The sequence below is a fragment of the Corythoichthys intestinalis genome, chromosome 4 (genome assembly GCF_030265065.1).
Source record: "Corythoichthys intestinalis isolate RoL2023-P3 chromosome 4, ASM3026506v1, whole genome shotgun sequence".
Lineage (NCBI taxonomy): Eukaryota > Metazoa > Chordata > Actinopteri > Syngnathiformes > Syngnathidae > Corythoichthys > Corythoichthys intestinalis.
Window position 1 is genome coordinate 46,968,293 of NC_080398.1, and position 19,362 is coordinate 46,987,654.

The 19,362-nt window shown below is 38.1% G+C and overlaps 1 protein-coding gene across 8 annotated transcripts in view; it reads right to left on the reverse strand.

Moving 5' to 3' along the window:
* LOC130914582 (protein MTSS 1-like) overlaps positions 1-19,362 on the reverse strand; it is a 68,325-nt gene that overhangs the window by 29,209 nt on the left and 19,754 nt on the right. The window lies entirely within an intron of this gene.

Below are 19,362 nucleotides of genomic sequence, written 5' to 3' on the forward strand. Positions count from 1 at the left end.
ATATAAAGGGCGCTTGCCCGGGAGTGGTTTTTCTTGCCCCGGACAATCAGTAAGCGCTTGACTTCGATCCCTGGGAAGGCCAGCTTCTTTTACGGTCTTGCTCTGGCGTCCACAACATTCTATAGTCAGAATGTTTACTATCAGTATGAACCCACCAAGCATCGCTCTGGGTAGGCAAGCACACAGGCACAAACGCATACACGCTTCGCACACACCTGCTGCAAAGCAATGGGTGCTGACGTGAAACATAAAAAAAAAAAACTGTCCGAACACATCCATGAACCGGTGTTGACAAAAGAGAAAAAGAAGGGGAGGTGGTCAGACCTAAGCATAAAAGTATAATAACAAGTATTGTTTTTGTGACAGTAAAATTTCATCCAGCCCCAAATCCTCGCACTCCAAGACGCCACCACGCCGCCGACTCCAGGATAAGGCCCCATCCAGCACCAAATCCTCACACTCCAAGACGCCACCACTCCGCCGACTCAGTCAGGCTAAGGCCTCATCAAGGCCTACATCCCCACAGTCCCGGAAGCCACCCCGCCGACGACTTAGTTTGGATGGAATAATGAGTCAACCTGATTGGGACTCCATGGATCTAGATAGCAAGGTTAACCAGTCTCTTGATCTCCTCAAGTTCATGTCCTCGCTTCCACCCTGTACCTGTCACACCCGACAGGTGCCAGGGGAAGATGGCAACAAACCAACCAGCCTCCCCTGGAATTCTCTCGGGGCAAAGCCAAAGCACTACAACTCTGGAACTACACGGTATTATCCTTCTATGGAGGAAGCCATGTTTGCGACACCAATATGATGTGCACCGGGTCCAGGCTGTGACAACATAACAAAGACTGTTCTGTCCCAGCAAAAGCCGGGGCCTTATGAAGTACAGTATGTATGCTCAACAATCCCAGTGGTGATAAACAACAAAAAAAGGGCTAGACTGGTGAGAAATAAAAAACGTTCAATCAACTCTGCCAACCTGTTAAGCATAGTATGTCATTCCCAAAACTCACCAGTGAATCCAGTCTGGCATCTCCAATTGGCTCTGCTAAATATTAGATCTTTAGCTGGCAAATCTTTCTTAATTAATGATTTTATCAGCAAACATAGCCTTGACATGTTGTTCCTAACAGAAACTTGGTTAGATCAAGATAAGAGTTCGACAGTTCTGATTGAGGCAACCCCCACAAACTTCAATTTCTTTAGTGCACCAAGAACCCATAAGAAAGGAGGTGGGGTTGCCAGTCTGATCAGGGACAGTTTTCAATGCACGAATATTTCATGTGGTCAGTTTGATTCCTTTGAATATATTGTCATTCAGCTAAAAAGCCCTTGCAGAGCTGCCTTGGTAACAATTTACAGACCACCGAAGTATAACACAATGTTTTTTGATGAGCTTACCAAAATACTGTCTTCCGTCTGCATGGACTTTGATTGTGTTGTTTTAGTGGGTGACTTTAACATTCATGTTGATAATCCTGAAGAAGGATGTGCTAGAGAGCTTTTAAATATTTTGGATACATTTGGTTTATCTCAGCATGTCACAGTTCCAACACATAACAGAGGGCACATACTGGACTTAATAATATCCAAAGGTCTTAACATCTCTGAGGTCACAGTGAATGATGTTGCTCTGTCTGATCACTACTGCATTATGTTTAAAATGACCACCCCTGTCCATCCTCTGAAAAGGGAAACAGAGGTGATTAGGAAGCGTTACATAAGTGATAACACCTGTGCGTTATTCACACAGGCCTATGCCTCATCATTAACCCCTACAATAGCTCCAGTGGAAGAACTTGTAAATAGTTTCAGTTCCAGTGTGATGACTGTAATGGACACTATTGCCCCGATTAAGACAAAAACTTTGTCAAGAAAGAAGAGGTCACCCTGGAGAAATGCCATACTAGCTATAAAACAAAAGCAAGTTTGTAGACGAGCAGAACGCAGATGGCGAAAAAACAAACTCCTAGTTTTTTATGATATCTACAAAGAGAGTCTTCGCAAATACAACCAGGAACTGAAAAATGCTAGACAATCATATTTTTCAGAGATCATTAGTAGAAACACCAACAATACTCGCACACTATTTTCTGTTGTTGACAAACTGACAAACCCACAAGCATCAATACCTCAGGAATTGGCATCTGAGGTGTCCTGTAATAATTTCGCAGCATTCTTTACACACAAAGTACTAAAGATTAGACAGACTGTGTGCAACTCCGGATTAACAAATGTTACACTAAACGCCTCCCAAAATGTCCCCCACGTCAATCTTAGACAGTTTAGCCTCCTGGACTATGCCACTTTAACAGAAATTGTGTCGAAATTAAAGCCCACAACATGCTGCCTTGACATCCTTCCTTCAAACTTTTTCAAAACTGTTTTTCATTGCATAGCCTCAGACATCAGATTATAAATACTTCCCTCCAAACAGGAGAGTTTCCTCAGACTTTAAAAACTGCAGTAATAAAACCTCTCCTAAAAAAACCTAATCTGGATGCCTCAACCATTAGTAATTACAGGCCAATATCAAATCTGACATTCCTGGGGAAAATTATCGAAAGGGTTGTGTTTGAACAGATCCAGACTTTTATGATGCAAAACAATCTTTTTAACTCATTTCAGTCTGGATTTCGGCCACAACACAGCACCGAGACTGTGCTTATCAAAGTCCTAAATGATATTCGTTGGAATACCGATGCAGGCAAATCATCTGTTCTGCTACTATTGGATCTCAGCGCCGCATTTGACACGGTTGATCACAACATACTACTCAGCAGATTGGAACAGTGGGTAGGGCTTACTGACACTATTCTTCAGTGGTTCACATCCTATTTACATGATAGAGATTTCTTTGTGTCAATTGGAAACTATCAGTCAGAACGAACCAAATTCACGTGTGGAGTCCCTCAAGGGTCAATTCTTGGACCACTCTTATTTAACATCTATATGCTTCCGTTAGCTCAGATAATGGAACAGTATGACATCTCCTATCACGCCTATGCAGATGACACACAACTGTACATTTCTGTGTCCCCACATGATTATAGTCCCTTAGTCTCCCTGAGTAAATGCATTCATCAAATCAATGAATGGATGTGCCAGAATTTTCTCCAGTTAAATGTGGAGAAGACAGAGGTGATCATTTTTGGGCCAAAAAAGGAAAGGTCAAAGATAAGCAGCCAACTTAGCACAATGTCCCTTACAGCTACAAATCAAGTCAGAAACCTTGGCGTAATTATTGACTCAGACCTAAAATTTGATAGCCATCTAAAGTCCGTCACTAAATCCGCTTATTACCACCTAAAAAATATAACCAGAATTAAGGGGCTTCTGACTCAACAAGACATGGAAAAACTATGCATGCATTCATTTTCAGTAGATTGGACTACTGCAACGGTATATTTACAGGTCTTGATAAAAAATCAGTCAGGAAGCTGCAGCTAGTACAGAATGCAGCACCCAGAGTCCTCACAAATACAAGGAAGCTGGACCACATTACACCAGTTTTGAAATCACTACACTGGCTTCCAGTGAGTCAAAGGATAGACTATAAAATACTACTGCTCGTCTACAAAACACTTAATGGCCTTGGACCAAAATACATGCTTGACTTGTTAGATTCCTATGAGACATCTAGACCCCTAAGGTCGTCTGGAACGGGTCTTCTGCATGTTCCAAGAACAAGAACCAAGCAGGGTGAGGCAGCATTTAGTTATTATGCTCCTCACCTCTGGAACAAGTTACCCGAACGTCTGAAGTATGCTCAAACTGTTAGCTCCTTTAAATCAGGGCTAAAAACGCTTTTGTTTGGCACTGCATATCCATAACTGTCTATATATTTCAACCTACCTGCCTTCTATTCCTCTTGTGCTTATCTCCATTGCTGATTTCAATGATTATTAGTAGTAGTAGTTTTTGCTTTATTTTTATTGTTGTTTTATTTTTATTTATTTATTTTTATTCTGTGATTAAATGCGATCTTTTGTCTTGGTTTTTACGTTGTGTTGATTTAAATGTGATTTTTATGGTCTTCATGTGATGTAAAGCACTTTGAATTGCCTTGTGTTGAATTGTGCTATATAAATAAATTTGCCTTGCCTTGCCTACATTGTTTTATTTTACAAAGGGGTGCATCTATTCATTCATCATCCTGTATAGCACTCTATCAGTCAGTTCCTTTTTATTTTTCCTAGTAATGGGATAATTTTAAGTACAATAAATAACACATGCAAATAAATGCATACTTGTGTTGAACTGATCCAATGGGGCAGGATAATGATCACTGTGTACTGACAGTAGTATGCACATTGCAGAACAATTTTTAGAGCTACAAATTAGTAGAAGAAAGATGTGAAAACAAATGCACATTATCTAATTACAAATATTGACACCAAGTAAGTCAAGGGAAAAAATATCAGAAAGAAGCAAACAAAACACCCAACAGTAGGTGTAGTGCATTAAGTAGGGAAATGTGAATAACTATGGAGGACCTAAGGTGACAGCAAAAAGAAATTTGAGAGTCTTTCACCTCTGTGTGGTTTTGAAGCTTGAATGCTAACGAGGTCTTGAGAGGACAGGCAAACAAGAAAAAATAGTTGACAAATGGCAATTTCACTGAACAAATTGTACAGTTCATTTTTTTATGGACTTCCTTCAACTGCAGAAAAATGGGAACTGAGAACCAATGGAATTCATTAGTGTGCATTGTGTTCTTCTATAAAGAGAAACCTTATAGACATGAATACAAATAAATGAATTAAAGTGGTACAATGTTGGGGAGGCGGGGCATTAAGTTTACTAGTCCACAAACAAATGTTAAGGTTTGTGTCACAAATGCCCTAAATTGACAGCAATGGTCATTACCCCAAAAATCTTAATGTATGCTTCTGTTATGCTTAGTTCTACCCTAGTCCTTAATGTCAAAATGCATTTGTTATTCGTTCCATTAATTTAAAAAAATGTATTATAGTCACTGTAAAGTAACTATGTCTCTGATGTGTTTCTGTATGTTGTTTTGTCAAATTCTGTTAACATGATGCACGAGGTAATCCAGTTAGAAAGCAATTGGCTGGTTCAATGAGTGGCCAAGTTGGGACCAAAATAAATGTTCAAAGCAAAGTACTCGTTGCGTGGGAAAGTACCCAGTGGCAAAACAACTTTTTAGAAGGAGCCTTATTTTACTGTGCTGTCCCATAGGAAAACATCCGTGACAACTTTGTAAAAAAAAAAAAAAAAAAAAAAGCAAGACTTTAGTTTCCACCAAGGACAGAATGTCATAAACATTGAAGGCGTTAGACATGAAAGAAACAGTTAACAAGAGAATGTTCACAGTACAAAATGTGCTATCGCTTTTTAAATCACAATAGGCAATTGCATTGTGTCGTACAACCACTCGGTCACTGCCAGCCTCCCAGTTCAAATGAACTGGATGTTTTTCACTGTCAACGGCAGCTAATTAGTTGATGTATTTTTTTTTTGTAAGAAACGGAATAACAAATGCCTGTGAATACTGTACAGCATTTTTGTCTGAATATTTGATATTTGACGAGGCATAAGTTCCAAGCCAATACTAGCCCGTAAATTGCATTGCGTTTACTCATATCATCAGCCAGTACTTTAGTGCGTCTTGTGGTTGATGAATCTGAGAGTGAGATTTGTTTGATTTTTGTTGTCATTTCCTCCTTTTCTTTTCCTTCGCACGTTGCTGCCATCACTTCAGTCATACACTTTATTATTATTTCTCTATTAGAGAATGGCTTCTTATATTTGGCCAACACCCACGACACTCTGAGTGAGCATTCCGTTGCAATTTGTTGTGGTGTCATAGATTTGACAATAACCTTGCTTGACTCTTGATATGACTGCTTCAACCTGTTAATTTCTTGACTTCTCAATTCTGATTTAGGAGGAAACTTATTTCAAAAGAGCTGTGCTCTTTAAAATAATGGAGTTTCACATTTTCACTTGTTCTCAGAGCAACTGTCTTTAAGCATGTTAAGCACACATTTGTCAGTCCATTCCTCATTGAAACAGCGATTTTTGTTGTCCACATTTCTTCTCTCGGTCAACTTTGAGCATGCCATTTTGTTAGATTTGGTCCTCTACTGGTGGCATGTACACAAACAGATTGCAAAGTGCCGGATGTGACTTGTGTTTCACACTGCTGCGGTCCATTCACTCTAGCTAGCAGCATGCAGGCTCTCTCAGCCAATCAAGCATCCATGTACGCTCTCTAAGCCAATCAGCGCATTCATGCAGGCTCTCTCAGCCAATCAGGGCTTCATAGAGATGACAACAAAAGTGGCAACATGGAAGATATTTGACAAAAAATGAAACAGAATTTAGGGATAAAATAGTGGCGCATAGCGATAGATTGGCTAATCATACAAATAATACAAAGGTTAAAAAGGGTTGGTTTTTTTCGTTTCTTTTTTTTGAAACGTGCCATTTGCTCTGGGTCTGCAGAGAGGTGTGCCATGGTCCGGTTGTGGACCGTGGTCCGCTAATTGAGGACCCCGGACCTAGATTAACTTGTTTTATATGAATACAATGTGGCCATTGTGAGTCAACCGAAGTCTTCCCATACAAAACTATTCAAGCCATCTGGTCAAAATTCTTCTAATTTTAATACCGCAATATTAATTGCAATATATCGCAAACACCCAAAGAGTCGCAACGTCAGTTTTTTCTAGTATCGTCACACTCAGCTTAGACATTTTTGCCTCAGATACTAGTAAGATGGAAAATTTGTGGGCCAACTTTGCATCCATATTATATACAACTTGGTAAATGGTGAAGAAAAGTATTGCATCAGAGGCTAGTGAAGGAAAGTATAAATTATACTAGAGATCCCCTTGTGTGCTTTTTCAGCCAGTGGTATCCCACTTTTATATAATCTCACCATCTGGTTTGACACATTCCACGGAAATACATACAATGATTGAATGAATGTAGTATTTAGAAAAGGAACAATAATGTCCATTTTGGCTCATACTTGTGAATCAAAAAATATAGAAGACCACTAAATGTGATATAGTCTTGCCAGTCCTGCTTTGTTATTTAACATGTCCTTTCTTTCTGACCTTAATAAAAGAAAAAGGGGTAGTACTATATTTGGGCATACACTGGTGATAATTACAACCAGAAAGCAGAAGAGACTAAGCAGTTTGAAAATACAAAACAACACTTGCCTTGTTTGAAATAATGACCACCAGATTACACCCACCACATCTGCCTTTGCATGCTTATGTGTCTGAGTGTGTGTGCCACTGGTATTGTCAATGAGCAAGTGAGGTGACATTTTCCAACCCGGCGTCACTCTACATCCATCCGCCCGCCCACGTACACACAAGGCGTTTAGACAAGCACATCATTCATTCAGGGCACTTCATGAAGTGTCTATTGCACCACAGAGAACAATCATGGCAAGATAATGTATTAACTGAGTAGCTCCAACAGCTACAACTGATGCAGAATTTAAAAAATAAGACGATTAATACATACACACACACACATATATATGTGTATATATATATATATATATATATATATATATATATATATATACAGTGCCTTGCAAAAGTATTCGGCCCCCTTGAACCTTGCAACCTTTCGCCACATTTCAGGCTTCAAACATAAAGATATAAAATTTTAATTTTTTGTCAAGAATCAACAACAAGTGGGACACAATCGTGAAGTGGAACAAAATTTATTGGATATTTAAACTTTTTTAACAAATAAAAAACTGAAAAGTGGGGCGTGCAATATTATTCGGCCCCCTTGTGTTAATACTTTGTAGCGCCACCTTTTGCTCCAATTACAGCTGCAAGTCGCTTGGGGTATGTTTCAATCAGTTTTGCACATCGAGAGACTGACATTCTTGCCCATTCTTCCTTGCAAAACAGCTCGAGCTCAGTGAGGTTGGATGGAGAGTGTTTGTGAACAGCAGTCTTCAGCTCTTTCCACAGATTCTCGATTGGATTCAGGTCTGGACTTTGACTTGGCCATTCTAACACCTGGATACGTTTATTTTTGAACCATTCCATTGTAGATTTGGCTTTATGTTTTGGATCATTGTCCTGTTGGAAGATAAATCTCCGTCCCAGTCTCAGGTCTTGTGCAGATACCGACAGGTTTTCTTCCAGAATGTTCCTGTATTTGGCTGCATCCATCTTCCCGTCAATTTTAACCATCTTCCCTGTCCCTGCTGAAGAAAAGCAGGCCCAAACCATGATGCTGCCACCACCATGTTTGACAGTGGGGATGGTGTGTTCAGGGTGATGAGCTGTGTTGCTTTTACGCCAAACATATCGTTTTGCATTGTGGCCAAAAAGTTCAATTTTGGTTTCATCTGACCAGAACACCTTCTTCCACATGTTTGGTGTGTCTCCCAGGTGGCTTGTGGCAAACTTTAAACGAGACTTTTTATGGATATCTTTGAGAAATGGCTTTCTTCTTGCCACTCTTCCAGATTTGATGAACGACTGATTGTTGTCCTATGGACAGACTCTCCCACCTCAGCTGTAGATCTCTGCAGTTCATCCAGAGTGATCATTGGCCTCTTGGCTGCATCTCTGATCAGTTTTCTCCTTGTTTGAGAAGAAAGTTAGGAAGGACGGCCGGGTCTTGGTAGATTTGCAGTGGTCTGATGCTCCTTCCATTTCAATATGATGGCTTGCACCGTGCTCCTTGAGATGTTTAAAGCTTGGGAAATCTTTTTGTATCCAAATCCGGCTTTAAACTTCTCCACAACAGTATCTCGGACCTGCCTGGTGTGTTCCTTGGTTTTCATAATGCTCTCTGCACTTTAAACAGAACCCTGAGACTATCACAGAGCAGGTGCATTTATACGGAGACTTGATTACACACAGGTAGATTCTATTTATCATCATCGGTCATTTAGGACAACATTGGATCATTCAGAGATCCTCACTGAACTTCTGGAGTGAGTTTGCTGCATTGAAAGTAAAGGGGCCGAATAATATTTCACGCCCCACTTTTCAGTTTTTTATTTGTTAAAAAAGTTTAAATTATCCAATAAATGTTGTTCCACTTCACGACTGTGTCCCACTTGTTGTTGATTCTTGACAAAAAAATTAAATTTCATATCTTTATGTTTGAAGCCTGAAATGTGGCGAAAGGTTGCAAGATTCAAGGGGGCCGAATACTTTTGCAAGGCACTATATATATATATATAATATATATATTTTTTCCCCCCTCAATTGATTGAGTACAGGGTTTGCTAAAATCAATAAATTTTTTGCCCCTTCTTGTTCTACACTAATTGAATTACTGGTATAATGTTCAATGTCATTCCATAATATCAACTTAATCTGCACATTGGATACTTACAAGCATTTTAACATGTAATTACAGGGCAATTACGAATGAAATGCCTACTGCCATGTTAAATATATGCCTGTTCAATTATCAATAATACATTTTGGGTCTGAATTCCGAGCCCAAAATTTGGGTAACAGTAATTTAGATAATACTGCTGCATGATATGGTTCATAGTTTACAAAAAGGTACATGCAAGCAAGCATGACAATAAAGGTGTCACTTGGAATGGAATGGAATCAGCCAGACTAGGACAGTAAGGCAAATTTATCTTGATAGTCTCTCTTACTCAAAATCTGACATGCCTGATGGGATGCTACAATCACAGCAGAACCAGCAACTAAGACTACAATGATACTAAAAGGCAAAAGGCATATTTTCTTGATAGATATGTTTACATTTCAGCACTACATGCCACAGTTTAACAGCAGTTGTTCTGAACAACAGATGGTCCTCTTGTCCTGTTACACACCTATGGTGTGGAGGCATCATCTGAATATTAATATACTAGTGTAAAGGTTATACCAATGTCAATTCCCCAAACAATTCACACACAAAAACCTGCCTATACTGTATTATTTTTTACTATCATCTCTAGAATTCCTAACCCTGTACCTCTCTTTTTTGCAGTTTCTAAAAAATGTTTAGTTAGTGTTGCTTGAAGGACATATGGCTTGGCAAGTCTAAATGTAGACATGCATTCCAATATATAGAAGAAAACATTGCAGGAGGCAAATAAATAAATACAAAATATAAAGCCAGAATGTGCTTGATGAAGTGATAAAATGGCCACAAAGAAATATGAAGTCATTCATTGTTGTCTCTACGGAAAGCCAAAGTTCCCCTCAAAGCCAAACCAACCACAGCAAGATTAATACCCTTGCTTTATTTGGTCTTGAGTCAAGTCCTGTAGGTAAACTCCATATCTGTGAAACCTAGTGTGTGACTGCAAGATCATGTCAGTATAGAACAGTGGCTGGATTGTTGGTTGGCAGCTGAAGGTTTAAGAGGACTGTGTTGTTCAGTTCAAATGTTCAGCATGTTGTAGAAAGGAAAACCTAAATTTAGACAACATAAGCTCTTTGCTAGTTATTTCCCTACACGCCTCACTGGTCTGACCAGGTTCACGTTAAAACAAAAACAGTGCAAACAGAGACAACACCCACAAACATTGTGACACATGTGTGCCTTTCCTTCCCTGATAAAGATTGTTTAGCCTACTTTCCTGTGTCTTAAAAACACGCCGATACTTGGGTTCCTCTGTCCTTGTCAATAACAAGCTGTCATCACTCTCTCTTGCGCGCACACATACACTGCAGTGTCCCTCATCTCCATACCAAGGGCTTTTTAGAGCCAATCTGTGGATTTGTTATGTTATTGTGTACAGTAGTATCCATTTTTTAATCAGAAGGCTGCAGAATTATATAAAACCTTATGCATGTATCGTTTCAAATGTTACGTTGCATTATTATTATTTTTTGTTAATATGAACTTTGATGTCATAAAGATGTCACATTGCTAGCATGTATAGCACCCAAGATCCGAAAGAAATTGAGTTAAAGAAATTGTTAAGTGTTAAGCCTGCAGCTTTCTCTCGTGTACTGACACATCCTGGCTGATAGTCTGTAAGTTACCTCCACCACATAGGAACGTGGATATAACTGATGTCACAATCATCCTAAAATGGCAGCGCCAATGAGCTCGTGATTTTCTTTGTTATCTCCATTTTTCTCTATTATCACAGTTGTCCAAGTCTGTGATTTGCTTATTTAGATTCTTAGAACAACCATCTTTTACATGAAGGTCATTTCTACAACGTCTTGTCTGGTCCATTCAAGCATTGTCGGGTCTGTGCACAAGGTTGTGCAAACTTCTACTTGTCAAAGACTTGTAAATCTATGCATGAGCGTGTGCGTGTTTTTATTTTTAACAATTTCGGTAGTTTAATTGCTGGTTACAGTGATTTGCAAGATTTTTAGGCTCGGCACAGGTCAAACATGGAGAACAGAGACTTGATTCAAAGCAATGCAGGGAGCTTGTACAGAGGAAGCAATTCTGGACTGGATGGAGGACAGAATCGTGCATGCTAAGGGTAAAAGTGCAAAAGAGGACTGAGCCTTTTCAAAGGAGGCATTGAGGACCGGGCCAGGGTCTGAGGCAGTTCTTTAATAGAAACCATGCCATGAACTGAGGAGGAAAAAGAAGGAAAGGCTTTTTCCTAGTTTTCCTACATATTGAACAAAATGAGTATACAGCAATTGATTACATTCTTCTTTGTTACTTGCCAGTTTTCCATTTATATCTAAATAACTGTTACGAAATTCAAGAATATAATTTTAACAAAACCATTCTGTGGTGATTTTCACACTGATGAGCAGACAATTGCACAAGTCTGACTCCCTGTGACTCGAATCCAATTGTCTACCGATGAGTGCTGTACAAAACCAAGGAAAAAGCGATAACAGGGTACGGCTTGTTCAGTATTTTTTCTGTTTTGAAATATCTTTTTTTTTTTTTGTTTCAACAGTTGTATTGTAGAATATCATGTATCAAATTTCTGACCAATATATCGGTAATCACTGTATCGTGATATCGTGAGATAATAGTTATCATGAGCCTTGTATCATGAATCGTATCGTATCGTAAGGTGCCCAGAGGTTCCCACTCCTATATAAAACTTTTGTAAAAAAAAAAAAAAAAAAAACTGAACTTTTTTTCGGTATCGGATCTGGACTTGGACTTGGGTGCAAAAATATGCGATTGGGATATCCCTAACCGATACGGCTATTTTTGGAGTATTGGACAGTATCGAATTTGGTTACAAGACCGGAACCGATCCAGTAGTCACATGTTTTCAGTATTTCGTGCTTTTCGGCTGCTTTAAATCAAACTACTAGGCAAATATGTCTGCTAAGTGTGACTACTGCTCTTGAGAAACTAATTATATTAACAGAGCATCATGAAATATTCTTGCGAGGGTACCAATAGAGCTCGGTTTAATACAAAAAAATATGATTTTCTGCATTGTTTTTAATATTCTAAAAATATAAGTACCGGATTGGCATCGGATACGTATCGGAAATACATTTTGAAAAGAATCGGATCGGAATTAAGAAAAAAAAAAATCAGCATCGGGACATCCCTAATATGAACATGTCTAAACTTTTGTCTAGTTTAGTAGTTTACAGTGGGATAACAGTGTTGGCATTTGGGGCCTTTTGACTGATTTGGAATGGAAGACTGCATGGGGTTCATTGGGACACACACTCATTACTAACCCCATATATGCTTTTTAGAGTTTTGGACCCTGCTGCTCCACATCCACATTTAATGAGTCTGAGCTATTAGTGTATATTAACTTAACTTTCCCACGTCTGCTTTTCAAGACCTTTTACCTTATAAAGATCCTCTCATTAAACACAACTAAGAAAACAACCTCAAAAGAGGGCTTCTCATGTGAATTATAAAATCGTACAAATGACACATTTTCTTATGCACCTAGTGTTTTCAAAACTTTTTGAAAATCAATTTTAACCAAATAATTTTTGTAGTAATCAGTCAACAACAATATTTGCAAAAAGGCTTGTATAACACAAAACTAAATTAATAATAATAAAACACCAGCTGCAATGGCGGATACTAGTGCGTTGTTGCCACACTCCAGATTGGACATTAAAAGTTAATACACAATAACACAAATCAAGCAGGTAAAAATGAAGTAAACCAGGTATATGTCTTGTGTTTACAGTGTCACAACAGGCTAAATAACAATGATAATTGGTAAAATATTGTGCTTAGACCATCGCCTGTTAATTTGGAAAATTAATAAGCAATGCCTCCAGTATAAAATGGACAAAAACAAATAAACAAATATAGGCCAAATATATTTGCTATGAAATGCAGAGCAAAATAGAGCAGACATGACCAAAAAACAAAAAAAACAGATGTCTTTATTGGAACTTAGGTGATGTGTTTAACTTACTGAAGGCCTTGGAGGGCTTTGGCAAGACTAACAATTTAGGGCTGAACAAATGTTACTTGCAGGGACTGCCTGTTTACAGGGCTAATGTTAACCTGTGAAAATATCATGAAAACAGTAGTAACTTAAAAGCCTTTAAGTTTTAAGGAACAACACGTTCAAGCTGCATCTCGGAGTCTCTACCAAGCCATAACAATCAGATGTGTCAGAACAGACTAAAAAAATAGACCTGTTGTAGAGGAATAAGACTAAAGTAGACACACAAACATGCACACACGCATAAGCACTGTGCATGTTTCAGCATATACACACACGGAAAGTCTACATGCATTTATCACAAGCCCTTGTATAATAATAATTTGATCCCTTACAGTAGACGTAAAATTTATCTTCAAATTCCTTGCCTAGTGCCAGCCCACATGTGTGAAATTACAGAACCATGTAGATTTTGTCAGATGCCTATTTCGAGAATTACGTCTATGAGAGAGCTGCTCTGAACTTTCACTGGATTCTAGTGTTTGTGAACAAATAACAGCTTGCCAGTCAGTCAAATAAAAAACAAGAACTACCTGTCCATATGGGGCACATCATATTGTCTGAAAGTGAGACAACTGATTGCTTGCAAGAACCAGGGGCAGGCATTGCACTTGCCTGCTCTTGAATAGGTATTTTAACCAATGAGATGCAACAGAGCCGTGAGATCTATGGCTAACACTAGTTTCTCGAGGCGTTCTGAGTGCGGTGGGGAAGTCGGTCTCGGGGCTACCATCCGCTCTGCAGAATGCAAGCCACACACCCTGACAATATATCATACATGATTAGCGATTCTGGCCGTTGAAGATTTTTGAATGGGTGAAAGAGAGCCTTCAAAGCACTCTGGGCACTTTTATGGTGTAATTAAAGCACTGTATATGTTCCCTCCATTCACTATATAACATATATATTTCCCATTGAGAGTCATTATCCAACAATGCCTGAACAAATCATGGAAAGAGGAAAAGGATGGCTTTATTTAAAATCACACTTAAAAGTTTTTAATTAAATCAGAAATTGCCATTTCTAGAGAGGATGTGAATATCAGCAGGGTTTTCTACAGAACACAGAATTCCACGAATTACATGGATTTCCGTTTACTCAAGAATGCCAATGCTCTCTAGGCAAGCATTAAGTCTGTGACAAGGCAGAACATTTTACAATATACAGTATTATAAGAGCAATAGCTCCGCAAGCACATTTTTCATTGAAAATCTTAATAAAATGAAACCCTTAATTTGAAGGCTTTATTTTGCCCTACCTAGTCAATGTTCAATGTCTTATTTTAAGCAGAAGATTTGCTGGATTTGGTTTAAAACTAAATCTAACACCAGTACGCAAGTAATGTAAAGACAAAAAGAATGGAAAAATCCAGATAATGGAAAACAAACATGCCAATGTTCTCTGCCAGGCAAAAGCAGGGAAACCCATTGCACATGCATGTACATTTGTAACAGGTTTGTCAAACGGCAACTGAAAATACAGAGAAGTGATGCTGCCATAACCATTGTATTTATCTCACAATAAAAAATGTACTATTATCTTGGCGTATCGTGAATATAGTAAGTGTTCCATATTGCTTAACAATAGTGATGTCAACTATTTGTTCTGGTCAGCCTGAATCAAGACGACATGTCAAAAAAAGCTAACCTAAACTGTGTACGAGACCAAATAGACTTAGGTGCCACCCCACCCCATCCATTTTCCCAAGCACTAGTGACCAGAATGTTGATTGTTTGAGCTATTAGTCAAGGTGCCACTGTACGTATAACTATATAAATGTTACAAGAAAATACAGATACAGATGTTAAAGTACTATAAACATTTGTTTTAAAGAAGCAGCACATTATTAATTATTTAAACCAAAATGAACTTTTATGCACTTAAGATCCAACAGCGTACCGCACGAATGCTTTTTTTAGACCGCGACGTCGCATCGTAAAGCCGAAGTGGGACATTATAGAAACGCCCCCGCATAAAAACCATTATATTTCTGCTAGTTTTCTCCGATAATCTTTCAAAAACGAACATGCCAATTAAACATTGCTATTATGGAATGCTACTTGTAGAAACGACTCTAGACATTACAACCATCCACATATGAAAGGTATTTTCTTCATACGTTTCCCAAAACCAAAGACACAAAGGAAAAAATGTGAACAATGAATCAGCTTGCGCGGACGTCTGAAAGACCATTTTAACGCCAGCAAGGTGAAGTCATTCCCCTTCATATGCAGTAAAATTGCCTGCCACAATGTCCCCCGAAGAGGTAAGCCATTTTGATATTTTTTTATTTTTTAGTGTTGTTTTTAGCGTCGTTTTGCTGTGCAGCTTCTGTGTGACAATTAATGACCTGAAAAAAATTAAAGTGGTATCTGACTGCCACCGTTGTTACCTTTTCTGTTCTAAAGAAACAACTTTAGTAAGGGGGAAGTGTAAATAAATTAATAGAATTAAGATTTTTTAATGATGAAAAAATTAAAAGTGTTCATTTGCTGTCACTGAGTAGCATTTGCGATCGCTACACAAAACTAACAATATAAATTACCTCCAAGAACGGTCAGACTTAAGACAACCAGAGGATATAATATATAAGAAAGACAGGGCATATTGGGGTAAAGGATAGCTTGTTGAAACAGGAGAACGTCATTGTCAGTGGCGTATGGAAAAAGGTGTGGATCAGCTATGCTCTTTTTTCAGCCCTCGACACTCAAGCCATCTCTTGGACTGAATATTTGTATGTTCTTCCACATTTTTACCAGTTAATTTGGCACCAGTGACATCATTTTCGGACAGAATTGGTAGGTTTAGCTCTGTAAACATAGAATCCTTTGTACACTATTTCCATTCATTTACTATTGGGGACAAACGGAAGCGTGTCCCCCCTTAGCAACAGTTACTAACGTCATGGAAATTGATGAGCAGAAGTGACGTGTAGCGTGCGGTACGCCATTAAATTTAATTATAATTCCAAAGATGATAATTACTGTACTTATCATATTACAGTACATACATTTTCTTCATGCTTTCCCAGTATTTACCACTGACTAATTTAAATCAGAGTTCATCAAAGTTTTAAAGGAACCCACACAGTCCTTTGGAAAATGCAGAATGCGTCTCAGCTTTCAGATTCAGATTTCAACAGTACCATTGATAACAGTGCCAGAGTAATAACTGTCATCTGAAGTTCTTTACAACTATAAACAAAACAGGCCAACGGTTGTCCCATATCAATGTCGGTAGACTCGAAACGTCACTTTGTCAATCTTTACAATGTAAGGCTTTACAGCATCAACTATAGAGACGGCACATGGCTTTGAAAAATGATATATGCGCTGCTGATTCTGTGATCATATTTCATTTTCCACACCCAATAAAGTCCCGCCTGCCATTTCATACATTTGTATTCCTACCTATAGGCACTGGGCTAAGAAGACAAGCTAGGCCCCCCTCCAATGGGAATGGGTCAGGGAATCACTCACGCTCATACTATACTAAGCACTTCTCGATCATAGGCCCCTGGGCTTCAGCCCACCCTAGCCCGTTGGATAAGGCAGCTCCTTCATGCTTCGGATTGGGCTTCCACCACAAACTACAATATGTGGCTTTGTCGTATTCTGTCTGTTTGACATAAAGCTGTTAAATTAGTTTGCTATAACTTGTGTTTTGTTTCAATTATATTTTAGTTCTGACATTTATTTGTCAACTATTAAAAGTAACGTAACCACAGCAGGGTTATGGCGCAGTGAAAAAATGATACTGTATTACCAAAGGCTAAAAAGAACAACCAAAGAAAAGAAGGCCATTATCCATTTATTGTACCACTGTATGTCCGCTCAGCAGTGCAGTATGTACGGCTCACTTTGACGAGCCAGGAGAAACTTATCCGAACCAAGGAGATGCTAATCAATATTAAATTTTCAGGAGCAAGCTAACTTACTTCATGGTTCACGCACAAACCTAACAAGCTCAAAAGAGCATTAAATGCAAATACAAAATAAAATTCCTGAGTGTTTCTTTAAACTATGCAAAATTGCACTTTCATTTAAATTCAATTAAAATATCTGAGCTTTAAATAAATAAATAAGGATCTAAGTACAACAAAAGAACAATTGGCTAACTTGCATAGCAAAAGTCTGCTAGCTTAAATGCTATAAAACATTAACTTTTTTCAAAAACGCTATTAACAAATCATTCAAACACATAATCCCACAAAAAACAAATATTCCTATGAACAAAATTACAAATCCATAAAAAACATTAGCTCCGTCAAAAACTTACCTTATGTTGGTCTTAACATTAAGCAACTGAATTCAGCCATGTTAAATGAGTCATGTCATATTCAATGTTTCCACTAGTAGGCAGTGTATCCACTAGAGCTGAAACGAATACTCGAGTAACTCGAGTTTAAAAACTGATCCGAGTAATTTTATTCACCTTGAGTAATTGTTTCATTTTGACAGCTCTAAGCATCACGTTTTGCCCGGACTACTTTTAATGCGGGACAACGCGCTGATGTCACGTGCGTAGAGAAAGAAGAAAAAAAAAAAAAAAAAAAAAAAACTTACTGCAGCCGACAGCCGCTACAAACGACGCCAATGTTGCTAAAAACTAGCCCACATGCTGCTACGGTGGTAGCAGGTAGCGTCTGACTTGTCTCATAGAGATCACATGTACGTTGAACTAGATGTAAAATGACCGAGTCAGCGACATTAGTAACAGCCGCCATCTTAAAGCATTAGACTTCTAAGCGCTAATAAATAAGATTAACGTTACTGTCACTCGCTCATGTAACGTTAGCCCTGCGGAGGGCTAGGTTTCTATTAATTATGACCATTGTTGATGCGTGGCTAACGTGTCTTACATACAGGCTTTACTTAATCTATGAAATCATAGCGTTGTAGAGTGATGATGGTGTAAAATATAAACTTAATAATGCTAACTGTCAATTTTAGCTCAGTAGTCATTGCTGGATAAAACACCAAGTAGCAGTGGTCCCTAATGTGCTCCAATACAGCAGGTATCATACATTTATTTTGGACACTGCAAAAACTCAAAATCCTATCAGGACTTACAGTTTAGACTAACTTAAAACTCAACTAGAACTTAAAAATAGCTTGACACAAATAGAAATTCAATTGAAACACGTGGGAAAAACACCTAACTTTTAAGTGATGTGTGTTATCAAGCGTAATGGCATTTTTAGGCATATATACAGGTATATATATACATATATACATATATATATACATATATACATTTTATAAGATCTAAAAGTTTTTTGAGTGAAAGCAGTGAATTAAGTCTTTTTTTTTTTTAATCCTAGTTACATCTGAGATGCAATTGTTGGCTGTTTTCAACAATGTACATCGAAAACAAAGACATTGATTGACTGAAAATGGTTCAGTATTTGATGAAATGTCTTGTTTTCTCATGTACGTATATTTATAAATGCTCTTCACCTAAAAATTTATCCGATTACTCGATTAATCGATAGAATTTTCAGTCGATTACTCGATTACTAAAATATTCGATAGCTCCAGCCCTAGTATCCACCCAAATCAATAAAACTAAATGCAAAGACTTTCAAAACAAACCATGACAATGCCACTTTAATTAAACGAACTTGAAGCAGCAACATTTTATTCAAAGCTTTTTTTTTTTTTTTCTTTTAAATCGAATTACTCGAGTTAATCGATTAATGGTTGCAGCACTATCAGTTTATAAAGAGCAGTAGTATAACTCAGCTGATATATTTGCTTAGTGATTTGATTTCCAGCAACCGATAAGTACAATGGTACTGAAAACACGCGATGAATGGATCGGATCTGATGTTGTAACCAAATCCGATACTGGCAGAAACATCAAAAATAGTTGTATCAAATGTCGATACTGATACTGGGTATTGGATCGGGAAATCACAATGCACGAACTGATGTAATGGGAAAGTGACAACAGAGTCAATACAGCATGACAACACAGTGATTGAAATGAAATTAGTC